The following is a 17,597-nucleotide window of genomic DNA, read 5'->3' on the forward strand; positions in this document are numbered from 1 at the left end:
TAAATAAAATGAAGACACTAATACAAATATCGAAGGTTTTATAATTAGATCAAAAGGCAATGGACTGAAAATTGGAGAAACAAACTAAACATATTTTTGCCATTGAGAGAAAGACGTCTTTAAACAAAGCACTGTTGAAACTTGAAACTAAAAACGGGACAACTGTATCAAAAACAAAATAATTCATCAACCAAGTACAAATGTATTAAGATATTACCAATATCACGAGGATTTCGAACATTTGGTACACCTAAGCCTAATACAGATTAACATAATAGCATAGAGGGAGAATTAACACATAATGAAGTACCAAACGCCCTCAAACATAAAGGAAATGAAAATGTCCCGGACCATCGGGTTATACTGTCGAATTTTAAATATTCTCTTGGAAAGACGTTAAAATTTACTTTAGCATAACAAAAACAGGGATATATTACATCCTTGCCTCAGAACGTTGAACCAAAACACTTTCTCAAAAATTGGTAATCATTCACAATTCAGGGTTGTAGTCAACAAACAAACTCTCACTATTTCATGCAAATTAAGTGAGTGTTGGGTGCTACCGGGAGGACAGTACATGCTCATCCTTTTTCGCCAACTCTTAGTGCCATTCATATATATTTCACATATAATTCAGCGATTTATTGCTTTTTATGCCAAATATATGACGGTCTGTAGATAATCAAGTCTGGACCAGACAATCCAGTAATTGATATCAAGCGCATCTATCCAAGCAATTGGGACCGATGACATGCATGAACCAAGTCAGCGAGCCTTACCACCTGATCCCGTTGGTCGCATCTTACGACAAGCATAGTCGCCTTTTACGACAAACACGGCTTGCTGAAGACCTATTCTAACTCTTTACGACAATCTGTTTCGGCGGATAAGCGAGACTGGTTATTCTCCGGCGTTGACCTTTGTATAACCATGAATAATCAACTTCGATCTTCGACATCCTGTTGGAGGTCGCACTTTTCAGATCATAACAACGCCAATACATGCCGGTGTAAGGTGCCAAAATCTACCCCCCTTCAGAGTATACCCGGGTAGATTCTGGGAGGTCCCAAAATCTACGCCGGGGTAGATTTTGGGGACTTCCAAGAATCTATTCCCCTTTCCTAGAATCTACCCCCAGGAGGTATAATGAGGGAGATCCCAGAATCTACCCCGGCGTGTAATCTGGGAGCTCCCAGAATCTACACTGGGTTATAAGTATAATCTAGGAGCTCCAAGATTCTACTGTAGCCCTGTTTGATTTAATCATTTTTATTTCATGAATGGGGGATGCATCTAACTCAGTCTTGATCTATTTATCTTGATTTATTTCTTTCTTTAAAAATTACCCACCTATATTACGTTGCACACACACACACCGCACCGCACCGCACCGCACCGCACCGCACCGCACCGCAACGCACCGCACCTAAGGGATTCCATACTCGGTATTGACCCATGAGAGATCCTTCTTCATGTCAGGGAATGGGTTTTTGGATGGTGGTCAACGGACACGTCATGCCTTAGGGAAAGCTGCTGTACTGTCCAGCTTCTTCGGGTATGTCTCATCTGCGAGCCTCTTCGCCATCTGCAGTTCCGTCGACTCGCAGTTCTTTGGTTGTACTGTAAAAAATCTTTATGCCGTCTTCGTCATAGTTACTTTCCTCGGAGGACATCAACTGAGCTATCTTTAATGCGTCCTCGGACCTCTGTTTCTTCTGGACGGGAAGGTCGCGATGGCGTATCCGAGGACTCGGTTACGACTCTTCTGAAGAAAAACAACATCTTTATTTACAATTGCATTTCAAATTTATAATGCATATGCATGTATATCCATGTATATGCTCATGAGCAAAGGAGGAAAATATGTGAAAATCAAATTCAAATTTATTCCAATAACCCTTAAGCAACGTGTCAGTATTATAGCTTGATGAATTAGAACAACACTATTTGTGAATGGCAGGTGCTACCGGTAGTGTTGGGTATGCTTACCCTTTTTGGAGATTCACTCTTTGTAATTCGCCATCAAACAGATTACATCACACCCTAAGTAAACAATCTCATTTAACCCTTAATTAGTTAATTAATCTAGTTAACTTGCAGTATACTGTATCACTTAGTACTGCCTTAACGAGGACAAATCCCTTGTCAGTTGTTGGTGAGTGATCAAATAATGTCTGGAGAAAGGGATTAGCCTTAGTCACAATAAATTAACATTCCACACTGCAACACAAGAGATTACCGATCATTATGCCTTTATAAGAAAGTGAGAAAGATAAAGATTGAATGATACATAACGGGCCATGCCTGCATTATATAGCCTGCAAGAATCGTCACTGTAAACTAATAGAGGATTAATTTCAATTATACAGAATATTCAACTGCTAAGTATATGATAAAGTGTTGAAGTAGCATTAGATATGTTTGAAAATACAGTTTTCAGTTAACTGTATAATGTACCCTGCTGTCTTTGAGAGAGTCAGTGTCTGTAGAGCTGGCTTGGTCTAATTGGTATTCACTCCCTGGGACACAAATATTGTTTACTAGCATTGTATTGTGAGCAGCCGGATGCGTAAATAATATGTAATATATTTCCGTATTATATTTTATAGTACTTGTTGTTTTAATATTGTCAACAACAGAGAGAACGAAGATTTTTTTGAAAAACCACAACAGCATGCATATGTTGTAGCAAAAGGACACTTGATAAATATTCATTTTGCTTAATTTCTACTTTGGAAAACTTAGTTGGCGCTCTGAAAGCTTGACGCTGTATTATTTGGCACGCGCATGGTTGGATGCAAACCAAATGTTTAATTCTCGCAAATTAAGACACTAGCGGCGGTATAGGAGCATCTATCTAATGTCATTCAATTAAGAACTGACCTTCACTTTGTGTGAGTTCATTGGAGTATGAACCTTCATAGAGTGCGGGCCAAACAATGTATGAACGACGGAGCTTGCGAATGTGAATGTGGAAGTTGTCCGTCAGTGTTTACGTCATTTCAAGAACACGATCTCGTGAAAAACGTATGAACGTCAAATTGTGTCGTTCATACACTTATGAATGTCAATTTCGCGGTCACATGACCGACCTCTTGTCCAATGGAAAAGCCGTATATCGTGTAAACTTCAAATTAAAAAAATATTACAGAATAATACATCAAGATGGCAGTTTCAATGTAAAGATTAAATATGTCTAAAGATATGGAAAATAAATCTTGAAAACTGTTTTTAATCTTTGATTTTTTGGGAAAATAATAGTGGAACTGGTTGAGTGACTGACGTAGTCTACATTAAAAATGTAATTCATTTAATTTTACGAAGTACGAATGCATCAATCCTACATCACCGGACTAAGTACATAGTTTGTTGAATGTTATTTCGTGAGTACACAAATTGCATAACACATTCCTTGAGGACAAACCCAAATGGCCCGTCCCTTTGTGACAGGTGTTAATATGTTAATTAGAGAATGTATTGCCACCACATTATGTCCCGGGACTTTTATGACATGTAATGAACCTAACCAGTCAGTCCCTGGGTCTGTAACAACAACATTGCTCTTATACAATCAAAGTAACATAAATATTACGTAATTCGTATTCAAAAATTGACTGAAAAAATATAACATGAATATAATTGCCCTTTTGGGGATAATATAATATTGGGAAAATATACTTAAAAGTACATGATTAAGAATTTCAGAATCAACTGTTTCTTGTATTTATGGCCGACTTCACACAAACTGAAAAATTAAACATATGTTTATATAGCTATAATTACGTGCATGACACCTAAATTAACATGAAATAATAATGTTGGTCATGTTTGTTAATTTGTACATTTCGTTGTTATTGGTATCCTGAGGATGTTGTAATTATATATATTATTTTGTATTTGACGTAGAATACATGAACTGGTTGAGTGACTTTCTTCCATGCAAACCCTAAATCCTTTGTCAAACAGAAAAAAGTCATATAGATATCATATCTAACTGGTACTAAAAGTTCACTTTCAATCACCTCTGATAACAAACTGTTACATTTAATATCCCCAAGCACAAATACCCAGTATGCTCTTGGAGTAATTATCAGAAACCCGAATAGTATCCTGTCCACATGGTCATACCCGGTGATTGTTAAGACATTCAAACAATATGGCAGTCTGTATTCATTTTTTATATCCTAAAAGTCCCCACCAAGCTTCCTATATACAAATTGTATTAAATAATACATATATACATTAAAACAGAACAAAAACGATTGGTCAACAGTTTGGTGCGGTCGATGGAAAGGTGTTCAATTACTAAGAAAAGCTATTTAACTGTTTAATACTTAATACGTGTCTTAAAATATGAATTAAGTTATTACATTAGTGCAAATCCACCCGAACGTAGGATGTACATGGACTGATTTCAAAATAGCTAAATTGACAAATTGTTTCCCATAAACCACTGAATATAAACTCACTTAACCTTTAGAATAGAAAGGCGCATCGTTTCTTAATATATTGTCTTTTAAGCCGATGGAAGTTTAAATCACTACAACCGAGTCCGAGGCGATAAAGGTTTATGTGACAAAATCTGGTATCATGGCTTAACTGTATACAAGTAACACTGTCCAAGTTTAATAATCCTCTATATCAGATGACTATTTCAATTATTAATTGCATCAGGTATGAATAACTTGGCATAGCATTCTGTTATACAACATATAGCCTGTATATTGGTTCGATTTCTATAAATGTAATCACTAACAGCAAAGATGTTTTCCATCTTGTAAAAAGGTGTAATGGCTTTCTCTATAAATTTTCTCGTGGCCTGTACACCTTATCGCCCCACAAATAGTCCGTATTGAGTGAGTTAAAATTTAACGTCTCATCGTCAATATTTCAGCATCCGAAATGAATCTTAGTGTAAACATTCTAGGATTAATTCTTGTTATTGGTACAATTATCCAAAAGATGGGCATTATATGCTTGAACATAACTTATTATTATGTGAAAGGAGTTATTTAACTGAGTGAGTGAGTATGGTTCACGGCCGTGGACACCAAAAAGGTATCTAAGACTTCTAAGGCAATTAATCATAGGGCTTTCCTTTTTAACTCTATCGTCAGTATCAGAATCTGACTGAAATATTATTCCCAAAGCCATAAATATTCCTTTCATTTTTAGATTAGGGGTTGCACTTGGGAAGACTTTAACGTGAAATAGAAAAGTTTCTGTTTTCTCTGGATTCAATTTTACTTGCTTTCATCCATTTGGTAATTTTCTCCAAATCGGCATTAATATTTTACGAAGTAGTATTTGGAATTGTCCATTTGAGGAACTGACTGGACCCAACCGCAAACACAGTAAACAGAAATTCCAATGTGAATGATATGTACAATAGTTTGTTGGCTCGAAATGCAAGGCTCCATAATTTTAGCTATTATGTAAAAGTCATAGTAATATTAAGTTATATTTTTAAAAAATCATTAATGTATTTGACATGGAAGACGAAGCGACACACATTGTATTTTATAATAATGCACAATTTTGAATGCTTTAAACCTGTTGCATTAAACAAATACTGGATTTGATGTTGTCATATAGTGAATCAATATGTGTCTAGTCTTCCAAATGTTCTATTGCGAACACATATAGTGTCAGCGCTAATGATTGCCATATCTATGAATGAATGAAAATATCATCATTAATAAACTCACCTGAGCTCACTGTGGGTTCTGAAGACAAATCGCTGTAAGGCATCCTGCACGGCTTCGTTCACGTTCACCCTCAAATGTACGATATAAATATCTGCGATTGTGCGTGTTCAATGTTCGAATGCATTATTGCGACAGGCGTCCGTTTATTTATTAAAATTCCACTAATTCATAAATCACATTGAGTTCCTCGCCTCTTCTCCAGTTGCTCACATTCTCAACTGATGGAGCTGCCTTGATTAACTGGAGTGCAGATGTAACTAATTACAAACTCTGTTCTAATTATGCTAAATTGAGGAAGTGCATTATACTGGATGACAAACTTAGTAATCCTGTCACACTAATGATCCTTGTTTACAATGAACACATGTCAATTGACTAAACAAACATCCTTAAGTAAAAGCATCACAATGGACGGTGTATACAACTGTTTGTCAAACAATATCAACCAATATTTTATATTTAGAATCACCATTACATGAAATCACAGAAACAATTATATTAAATTTTACTTTGAAAACTCCAGAACTAATGTCGTGAACGTAATATAATAGGAATATATTCCAACAAAGTGTTTCCCATATATATGTTTCCTTGTACAATTTTAAATTCATGGATTTTTTATCTATTACTTTGCAATGATCGTGACAATCGCGAAAAGGCTACTCTCTTGCTATTCCGTTTATTGGTTATTCTAGTTTAGGCAGCGACAGCCTGTCGTTATACAAACAGTGCTTTTCTAACCCCGATTTAGTTAAGACAGCGTCAGTCTTTCGCTATACAAACAGTGCTTTTCTAACCCCGACCTAGTTAAAACAGCGGTATTATTTATATTATTGATCTGTTACTAAAATCTGCACAAATGTTCTATTTCTTATGTAAAATGATGTCAACATAAAGAAATACAAATTATTTCATAACACTCCAAATATAGTTGCCATATTGAAAATAGTATTAACGTATTATTGTCACGTGCAATAATACTGTTCGGTAACATTACTAATATTTTCAAACCCCCCAAATACCTATTTACGGCCTGACGAAAATCAATGAAGCAGTGGTAAAATCTATCCATATATACAAAATTGTATATTTTTGATATACCAACTATACAAAATTGTATATTTTGGAAATACCAAATATACAAAATTGTTTATTTTGTATATATTGGAATTTTCCCTTGTGATAATTCTTAACAACGAGAGAATGTTTACATTACAACAATGACACTTCTGTTATTGATTGATCCTGTTACCTAAAGCCCCATCTCTAGTGGGCGGAGCTTATACGAGTGATTTGACCGGTCAATATGTCGTCATGATAATACACATATTTCATTGGTTAATGCGCAAACACTTAACGTCATGTATACACCCCCCAACGTGGGTCGTTTTACAAGGACGTCGGTGGAAATGGTAATAAATATCCAAACAATTCCAAGACTTTTCAACAAACCCAAATGTCAATGGTTTCAAAATCTACCTGCCATCTAGTCTTCACATCTTCATAAAACGATAGTCGCTATATAAGTGCAATAATCTTAGACGCGACGTTAAACCCCATTTCACCTCACCTAATAAAACGATACTGTGGAATATCAAAGATTTATCTAACACAGTCCAACACACAAATTATAATTCTTCCCTATTCTTTGGACGAGAACGAAATACGTTTGTCGTGAAGAGCCGTGTAATTGAACAAAACACTATAATATGTATCTAGGCACCAATCAGAATCCTGTGGTGTACGGTATATCTGCAGTTTATGAATAGCTTTTCTCACAATATATACGGCAATCAGTGTTTTCAACACGTTTTTTTCGTTGTTTTCAAATTGAGTTGGATCAACATCTGGAATCTGGATGACAACGATCGTAAAATAAAACCTAGCTATTGTCAAAAATATTTTCAAGTGATGAAAGTAGTTTTTTTTCGTTTCCGTCACATGTTTTCATTGCCCAGTAGCAATGTATTTTGGCAAAGTCACGCTTGTCCGATGAAGCTCCTCATGCCAAAGTAACTCGATCCGTGAATTATTGCGGGTCCCACTGACCCAGTTCCCTGTTGATTACATAAGGCCATCCATATTTAATGTATGTGTTTCTCAGCGTAGACCTCAACTAACTAGAGAGCGGGCGGACGAAATAAATGAGTGAGTGAGTTAAAATTTAACATCGCATGGGCATTATTTCAGCCATATAGCAATGAGACCAAGTTTATACACACACAGTTTGTTCATTTATACAGAGTTACATTCAAAATCAATTTATGAAACATATTTGATCATAACAAGATCATGTGTACAGTTTACACGGGCTATAGGCCACAGTAACCAAAGCTAGGCCACCTCGCTGGGGATCATGGGGACTTACAGTAACTCTACTTCCTGCGTGATACCAAGTAGGATTTACATAATCACTTTAGCTACTGGTGGTTGTGCATAATGCTATTCTACCTAGCTTGTTTACAATTATTATCAAACCACGGTTTACATATATGATAGTTTGCAGAGGACTTAGGAATGCTTTCATCTTCAATATCATTTAATATATCTGAAAAAAGTTGTGTAGGATCAGGAACATTCCTGACACTTTCAGGTTTTAGTTTTTCAGTACATTTTGTTTTGAATAAAGACCAGTTGGCCTTTGTATAGTTCCACCTTGTTGAAAGTGGTTCGTAAAATGTATTAATAGTTGTGAGTATTGCTGGGAAATGGTCACTTCCACAAAGGTCATCATGGACAAACCATTCAAATTCATCTAAAATATTTGAATCTGTCAGTGAAAGATCTAGGGCAGAGTATGTGCCAGAAGCAGGATGAAGATAGGTGTTAGTACCATCATTGAAGATGCATAAATCATTGTTTTGAGATAAACTCTTCAAGGACTTTTCCCTTATTACTTGTATCGGAACTCCCCCATGGGGGATTATGAACGTTTAAATCGCCCATGATGATACAGGGCTTAGAAGCTGATCGTACAAAGTCTAAAGATCTGAGTGACGGATGGTTGAGGAAGGTGTAAGATACAGTGAACACAGTGTAAACACTATGTGCAAAGTAACACGGACAATAACAGCTTGAAGGGTAGTGTTGAGTTGAACAGGTCTATGGAATATGCTCTGCTGCACCAGGATAGAAGAACCTCCTGTAGCTTTATCACCAGGAGGGGGAAACGAGTTGTAAGAACTGTACTGACGGATATCAAATAGATCTGTGTGTTTTATATGCTTCTTGGAGACAAAAAGCTGAAGGTTTAAAATCTTGGACCTCTGCAATTCCATTGTATTATGTTTTGTGGATTCATGGTGGTGCTTCCACTGAAGAAATGTCACGCGAACGTGAGGAAGACTTTGTGGTACTCCTATCGGTTTCATGTGGAGATGGAGTTACCTCTACTGGAACCTCTAAAGGAGAGTTGGCCTTTTGTGTTGGCAGCTTTTCTTTTTCAATAATCAGTTTCTGTTCAGTTTTGATTTTTATAATTTGGGATTCACCTTTTCACACAGGGCAGGATTTGGAAGAGGCAATATGGTTCCCACCGCAGTTTGCACACTTCACATTCTTCCTGCAGTCAGTGGCCTCGTGCTTGTCACCGCAGCAGTAACAAACAGCAGAGGCATGAGAGGACTTGGATGCATGTCCAAACGCTTGGTAGTTGTAGCCCCTGAGTGGATTTGGGATGTACACCTCCACTTCAATGCTACAGTAACCAGCCTTAATAGATTGAGGGATTGATGTTCGGGAGAAAGTGAAGAGGTAGGTGTTAGTCTTGTTTTCCACCTTTCTGACCACGTGATCCCCTAGCAACCACGCCTGATGCGCCCATGTGACTTTGCAACTGTCAAAAACATTGCAAGTTTGCTTGTCTTCAATATGAGCAACAGGCTTTGGTCATTTCGGTTATGACATTGGTGACTTTATCGTGGAGAAAGTTCCAATTCGTGATGACATTATTCTGATCGCCAACTCAAATCAACAAAATGGCGCCTCTATTCGCGCCCTTGCAAGTGCAACAGAAACTTTGATAAATTCAGTGCCAATTTGGAGGACTAGTGAATAAGTATCACAGCCAGATTTCATTGTGGAACCATATGAAGGCGAATATGTTTGTTAACACTTCTTTTGTCAACCATGCGTGACACAGCACAGGCAATCGCAGTTAGCTAGGGAAGGTGCATTCACCATGTTGCAGAACTTCGTCGTTTTGAAACAGCGGTACCAATACTTCTGGACGAAGACTTTTGTGATTGGAAAGATCATAGATACTTGGAATTGAAGAAAGATATATTAAACGTAGCAACAGATAAAGGATTGGATTTGGGATGGTGAACTATTTACAACTTCACCATGGCTCAACCCAAAAAATAAAAAAGAGCATAAGATGATTCCTCTGATGAGGAACATGCTACACCAAAATATTGTTCAAATAGTTTGTCTTGATTTTTAGTCGTGTCCCCTGCTGATGGCACACCATTGAGACTCAATCCTTTTGCCATCTCCGAGGCACTTTATGGCATTGCCGGAGACGTGCAATTTGTTAAAAAAACCCATTAGATCTGGATTCCTTCTGGTCGAATGTAAAACAAAAAAACAATCTGCAACCTTACAAGCTACCAAACATTTAGTCTCTACTGCTGTTCTGATTTCGCCACACAAAAGTCTCAACTCGAGCAAAGGCATTATCCGAGATAGAGATCGGTGTCTCTATGACATGACTGCAACTGATATTGCTGATGAATTGAAAGATCGATTCACATACAAAAGGGAAGATGTCATCTTCAAATCCAACACATATTTAATCACTTTTCGAAGCAAACTCCTCCAAAAAGTATCAAAGCGGGATATTTTGACAAGGAGGTGGATAAAAAAACATCCCAAATCAACTTCGATGTTACAAATGTCAGCAGTTTGGACATGGAGCCCACTCATGCGACAACCACAAGAAATGCCATCAATGTGGAGAACATGACCACGAAACTGAGGATAAAGGTACAAATAATCCTAAATGTGCAAACTTCTCTGGTAACCATGTTGCTTAGTCATGTCCGAAGTTTAAAATCCAACACCATAATGTTAATTAAAGCACAAAAGGAACATCACCTTCCTGGAAACGAATAAACGAATAATCATGACCACTGTCTCTTCGACCACAGCTGTCTCCTACTCGACAGCATTGTCACACCCTCCTTCAAAAACTCTTCATCTGTTCAATGTCAGACAGATATAATTTGGGTTTCATCAGAAAACTATTCCTTCTTCTTCTTCTCAAACTGTGTCAACACTGTTAATGGCAGCAGCACCGGAGCCACCATCAGCACCAAAACCATCACCTGTGGTGAAAAATGCTAACAACAAAGCTGATTATTCAAGAACTTTAGATACAAAAGGGTCACTATGACCCTTTTCAAATTTACAATCGATTTCAGACCTTGGACGACATGGATGTCTCTCCACATTCTCAAGGGCACAACAAAAGTAAGTCATCGCAAAATGGGAGAAGTAGATCTCCTGTACACCCCCTATAACATGAATAATTCCAATCCATTTGTGCAGTGGAATTGCAGAGGTCTCAGGGCCAATGTTAACGAGTTACATCTTTTGATACAAGATTATACGCCATCGGCAATCTGTCTCCAGGAGACAAATCTCAAGCAGAATGACAACTTTGATTTGCGTTGGTACAATTCCTCCCATTCCTTTTCTCCACCAGATGTTAAAAGCAACCGGAGGATCTTCTGTTTTGGTGAGGCAGGGTGTGATCCACAGCTACATTTCAAGCTGTTGCAGTCCGACTGACTTTGCACATAACCCTGTGTTCTCTGTATATATCACCTTCTACTGTGCTTCAGTATCGGATCTCCAATCTTTATACGACCAGCTCCCTAAGCCATGCATGATCATGGGTGACATAATCCATTATGGGGCAGTGTTGCCGTCAATTCTAAGGGGAAAGTCCTTGAACATTTTTTTCCGATAACAACCTGTGCATTTTCAATGACGGATGTACATATCTACGTCCTGCTACTGGAACCTATTCCGCTTTTGATCTGCCCCTAACAGATTCCAATGTCTTAAACGAATTTACATGGTCGGACGTGTGTTGAACCAATCATTTTCCTTCAATCCTGACAGCAAATAATCCATCTTATGTTCCACCGACATCAAGATGGAACTTTACCAAAGCCAACTGGCCATCCTTTCAGGACCTCTGTACTCTAGGTTGAAGCCTGATGTGTTCAGGAATGTTATTGATCCTATTCAGCTGTTTTCTGATATTTTAAATGAAATTGCTGATATAACCATTCCAAAGTCCTCGTCGATTCCACACATTCGAAAACCATGGTTTGAGAATGAGTGCAAACAGGCTAGGAAGTGCAGAAAAAGGCTGAGAAATATTGCCGCCGACATCCAACTGTACATAATTTGAATCATGTTAAAATTACAAGTTCTAAGGCATGGAGTACCTTCAAGCAAAATATGCTTGGAGTCTTGGAGGAATTATGTCTCTAAATTTTATTCTCGCACGTCTATATGCAAGGCGTGCAACATGATTGCAAAAATTAAAGGCAAAGGTTCAAAATCGAGTGCCCACCAAATTGGACATTGCAAATAAATTGGGCGAAACACTGGCCAAACACTCTTCATCACCGAACTACGACCCTGAGTTAAAAACATATCAGATACTACAGGAAAAGAAGAGGATTGATTTTACTTCTTAAAATGTAGAAGATTTAAATGAGGTATTTTCGCTCCACGAGCTAAATACAGCCCTAGGTCAAGCACACGATACTGCAGTGGGAGCTGGTAATATTCATATATTCATAATACTGAAGCATTTGCCTAATTCATGTTTAGAGACTCTTCTTGATATATTTGATCAGATCTGGACGTCAGGAAATGTTCCTCCTTCATGACGTAATGCAATAGTTGTTCCAATACCTAAATACTGGTAGGGACCATACTGATGCATCCAATTATCGACCACTATCACTAATAAGCTATGTGTGCAAAACCATGGAACGAATTGTAAAAAATCGACTCATGTTGTACTTGGGAACTAACAATCTTATAAGTAACATTCAATGTGGTTTCCATCAAAATGCCATTGTACCATCAAAGTACCATTGACCATCTGGCACCTTTAAAAACTTTTGTCAAAAATGCAACTGTAAATAATCAGCATGCAGTATCAATATTTTCTGTATTTAGAAAAAGCGTACGATACCACATGGAAACATGGTATTTTAAAAGATCTACATGGTTTGTGGTTGAGATCCCGTTTGCCTCAATTTATATCCCAATATTTAACAGAACAACAATTTCAGGTTCGTGTGGGTTCCACCCTGTCTGACCATTATAATCAGGATCAGGGTGTCCCACAAGGCAGTATTTTGTCTGTCACTCTGTTTAGTATAAAGATTGATAGTCTGTCAAAAGTTTTAAATGATTCCATTGATGGTTCCTTTTTTGTGGGCGATTTTAATATTTCATGTCGGTGGAAAAATATGCATACCATCGAGAGAAAGTTACAGCTATGTCTCAACAAAATTCCAAAATGGTGTCTTGAAAATGGTTTTAAGTTTTCAAAAGCTTAAACAAATTACATACATATTTGTAAGGAATACAAACATCACAAAGATCCTGAGCTAATTTTACATGGCACACCTATCAAGGTTGTAGAAGAGGCCAAGTTCCTGGGTCTCATTTTCGATCACCATTTGACTTTTAAGCCACATATCAATTATCTTAAAACTAAATGCCTGAAGGTTCTAGATTTGTTGAAAGTTGTTGCTAATACAAAGTGGGGAGGGGATCAGACAACCCTACTTCACTTGCATAGGTCTCTGATCCACACTAAATTAGATTATGGCTCCATCGTTTATGGTGGAGCCTGTAAGGGCAATTTACAAAAGTTAGATTCGATTCACCATCAGGACCTACGACTCTGTGTTGGCGCATTCCGAACATCTCCTGTGGACAGCCAATATGTAGAAGCTGTTGAACCTTCATTGAAGCCATATCAAATTATCGCTACAATACATTACAAAATTACATTCTAACCCATTAAGCACTGCATACAACTGTGTTTTTGAACCCGTTTATGAACACCCTTTTCACAGTAAGCCTAAACTGGTCCCACCACTAGGCATTCGGGTTCAACCTCACATGACAGCTGCAAAGATTGAGTTGGATAATATTGCTACTTTCAGGTTTTTGTCTTCTCCTCCTTGGCAACTTGTCAGCCCGGAAGTAGGCTTTACTCTTATCCATTTTAAAAAGTCATCCACAAATCAATTAATATATCAACAAGAATATATAAAAGTTAGAAATATATTGAATCCCACTGTACCATTTTTACAGATGGATCCACGGATGGTAGCACAGTCTCTGGTGCTGCTGTAATTGAATCGAAAACCGTATCATCGGGTTTACCAGACCATAGCTCAATTTTAACCACTGAAGCCAAAGCCTTGAAATATATTCCAAAACAATCCATAAGCAAACAGTTCATCATCTTCTCTGATTCACAATCTTGTCTACAGGCAATAAAATCGAGCTCTTTTGATATGTATTGTTAAAAGTATGTGATTTTAATTTGGTAGAATGATTAATGACTGTGATTGTTCCTGGCTGTGCCTTCAAAGGGGGTTGAAGTAACGTAACATTATTGTCACCCTGAGAGGGTACGTAAGTCCCATTTCATTCAAAAGTATTTTTCATCTCTCTGTGGCTTTAACCGTAGAATACTTGTTATTTTTCAATGCTTTGGCTTGAACTTCCTGACAATCATCAGTAGCCAGAGGGATGGTGTAAATCCTGCTGGACTACCATGCATAAAGCAGATGTACCGTAAGTCCCAATGGTCTCTAGTATGGTGGCCTAAGTTTGGTTGCTGGTGAGTGAGTGAGTATGGTTTTACGCCGCTTTTAGCAATATTCCAGCAATATCACGCCGGGGGACACCAGAAATGGGCTTCACACATTGTACCCATGTCGGGAATCGAACCCGGGTTTTCGGCGTGACGAGCGAACGCTTTAACCACTAGGCTACCCGACCGCCCCTGGTTGCTGGTGATCTCTAGCCCATTTTTATAATATATTGTTCAGAATAGTCACATTTTTATGGTAATAAGCTAGTTTAAATTCTATATCTGTGATAGTCTGGTGATTTTACTGTCCTGTGTCGACAGATTGTATCGTCCATATTTATATATTATTCCTGTACAACTTGATCCAGTCACGGTTTGGCTGAAATACTGCCGATGTGACTTTAAATATGAACTCACTCACTCATTATCGTAAGTACAGTATTATCTATATACGCCTAATATAGGTCAAAACATCTAGTATATTTCGTTACTTGTTTATCAGTTGCTTTTGTGCAGTGTTATGTTGATACACGTGACGTATTCACATATTCTAGTGAAACTAAGAAATATTGGCGCAACTTCTGGTGCTTCAAATAAGGCCCCTTCTTAAACACTAGTTGCAAAATCTGTGTAATATAAGTTTTATAAATATAGTCAGATTTTTGTTTGGTAGGCCTATAGATCTAAGTGGTGAATGCAAATGACCAACATTAAGCAAATATCTGTAATTTTCGGATTGAACTGAAATAATCTTGTCGACAATTTCGTATTTATGTATCGTTACTGTTACATTAACCGAAATTGCTGTTACCTGCTGTTCTGCCGTAAAAATATACAACACACTACACTTTGACCACAAATGCATTGAATGTGTCACATGTACACATGACCATGTGCTTTGCTACTTATAGCGCCACCGTAAATAAGCTCCGCCCACCATGACTGATGCAACCGCCAAACACGATCGATTCGATTTTTTATGATAAAACTTCATCAGAATTATTAACTTATATCAAGATATGGAGCCATTTGTGATATTGTCGGAATCGTACAGTCGACAAAAATATAGCCTCCTCATTTCAATGCTCTGTGTAAAAACACACACACTGCTATAGCTATATCAATTTTAAATAGTATTTACTTAAAGCCCCACCCTGACTATAAATAGCCCGCATGGTGACGGTGTGTCTGACAGTGTAAACACAACCGAGTGTCGGGAGAGATTATTTGAAAACCGTACGCAAATAACATCACCATTGACCATCAAACATCGTATAACTTTGAATGACAAACCCTGGATACCACAAATGGCTCCATATGTAGATATAAGTCAGTATGTTTTGGTCTGGTATTGGCTATTGCTCGACATAAAGGGAAAGTTGGCTATTGGAGAGTACAGTGCACCCTTGTGTAACTGGAATATTGCTCCCTACGGTATAAAAACAGTCATGTAAGATAAGATAAATCTCTTTGACAAAGCTTACTGTAAAATGTTGTACTCTGTCATCATTTTATTGGCGCATGCACTTTCTAAATCAATTACAATAATTGTCAAAAATGGTTTGTTATGATAAAGAATATATCGCAACAACTATGAATTCAGACACCTCTCAACCTGTACCAGTCTCATCAACATTTGCAGATATCGGAGTTTCAAACTATCTAATGTAAAGTCTAACATCTCCTTTGTTTTAGGGGGCACGGGTGGCCTAGTCGTCTATGGCGCCGAGCTTCGCTGTGCAGAGTTGCGTCCCTTGGGCACGCAAGAGACCTATGATTGTGGGTTCCAACCCCGGTTCGCCCCGATTCTGTTTCTAGGTTTGTCAGCACCATACCCGTACTCGTGGGTTTCACCCAAGTTGTAAACGTCTGAGACCTGCATCACTTCAGGCTTTCCTCGCACATTAAGCTGACACGCCGTGATATAACTGAAATACTGTTAAAAGCGGCGTTAAACCCAACTCTGAACACCTCTACACTATTATAGTCTCCGCTGGGCATTTTTATGACAATATGGGGTCGTTCCCCAACAAAGCCACACGCTCTCCATTTGAAAATTGCACATTGATCTCAGAGACATGCATTCCCAAACCTCGTGTGAAAACAGACAAATTTATCAGTATCACCCGTCTAAGAAGTACAGAAATAATCTAAAAGGCATCAAAATTTGTGCCAAGATTTACAAAATCCTTATCCGTTTCTGATCCTTATTCACGTGATACTTTTAAAATACATCTGAAACCTGATATGGTGAGATACAGCCTAGTTGTATACACCCACCATTGCCTGCAATCTGGGTCAGTGTGACCCTGTGTTCATTTCCGATGCGAGCACATCTGGTATTAAATCATCGATCAACATAACTCTGTCTTTTATAGGCAACTGTCGCTACCCGAACTTCGACTTAGCACTGTTCGTGGAAAGTCGATATTTTGGTCTGCGACTGTGTTGTGTTAGTATTGACGTTATCAACAACTGATAGGTCTGACTCTTCACTAATATATTATTGTTTTCTAAGGTACAGTAGCTGGAATAGCAATACAAGTGATGTTACTATCAAAATGTACACGTACCTTGGACAACCAGAATCCAGTTAGTTATCCGACAGCGAAATAGAATCCTGTATGAACTCCACCCGTCACCCCATATACTCCAACCAGCAACACACCTCGCGTGGATTAACAAAGTATTCAATAAGGTGCCTAAGCGTTAACCCGCTACATTGACATACTCATCTCGATGCCAGGCTGTTACTGCAAAGGGTGGTTGCTATGTGGTTGCTATGTGATGTGAAAAAGTGTGTCAGGCAAACACATCGTTTTTTCCGTGTAAGTGCAGTTTGTAATTATTCCGTGTAGTCACTTCCGTGTTTTTATCGCTTTCAATATAGCCCTTGATTGTGACGGAAAGGGGGTGGTGGGGTGGGGGTGGTGTGGGGCGGTCGAAGTTATTCAGATTCTACACGATTTCCTCCTTGGTAAAACCCACGAGCAGGGTTATGGTGCTGACAAACCAAGAATCAT

General features: G+C 38.1%; 1 protein-coding gene across 2 annotated transcripts in view; it reads right to left on the minus strand.

Moving 5' to 3' along the window:
• Window positions 1-17,376, minus strand: part of LOC124130905 (glycoprotein 3-alpha-L-fucosyltransferase A-like) — a 37,845-nt gene extending 20,469 nt beyond the window's left edge. Inside the window, exon 1 of one of the 2 annotated variants that reach the window (XM_046493963.2) lies at window positions 17,148-17,376. The gene's annotated coding sequence lies outside the window, so the exon portion shown is untranslated. The remainder of the gene's footprint in view (window positions 1-17,147) is intronic. The other variant, XM_046493962.2, reaches the window with a different exon arrangement.
• Between the last annotated feature and the right edge of the window lie 221 nt (window positions 17,377-17,597).

This window comes from Haliotis rufescens, unplaced genomic scaffold (assembly GCF_023055435.1).
Source record: "Haliotis rufescens isolate VD_foot unplaced genomic scaffold, xgHalRufe1.0.p SCAF_9, whole genome shotgun sequence".
Classification (NCBI taxonomy): domain Eukaryota; kingdom Metazoa; phylum Mollusca; class Gastropoda; order Lepetellida; family Haliotidae; genus Haliotis; species Haliotis rufescens.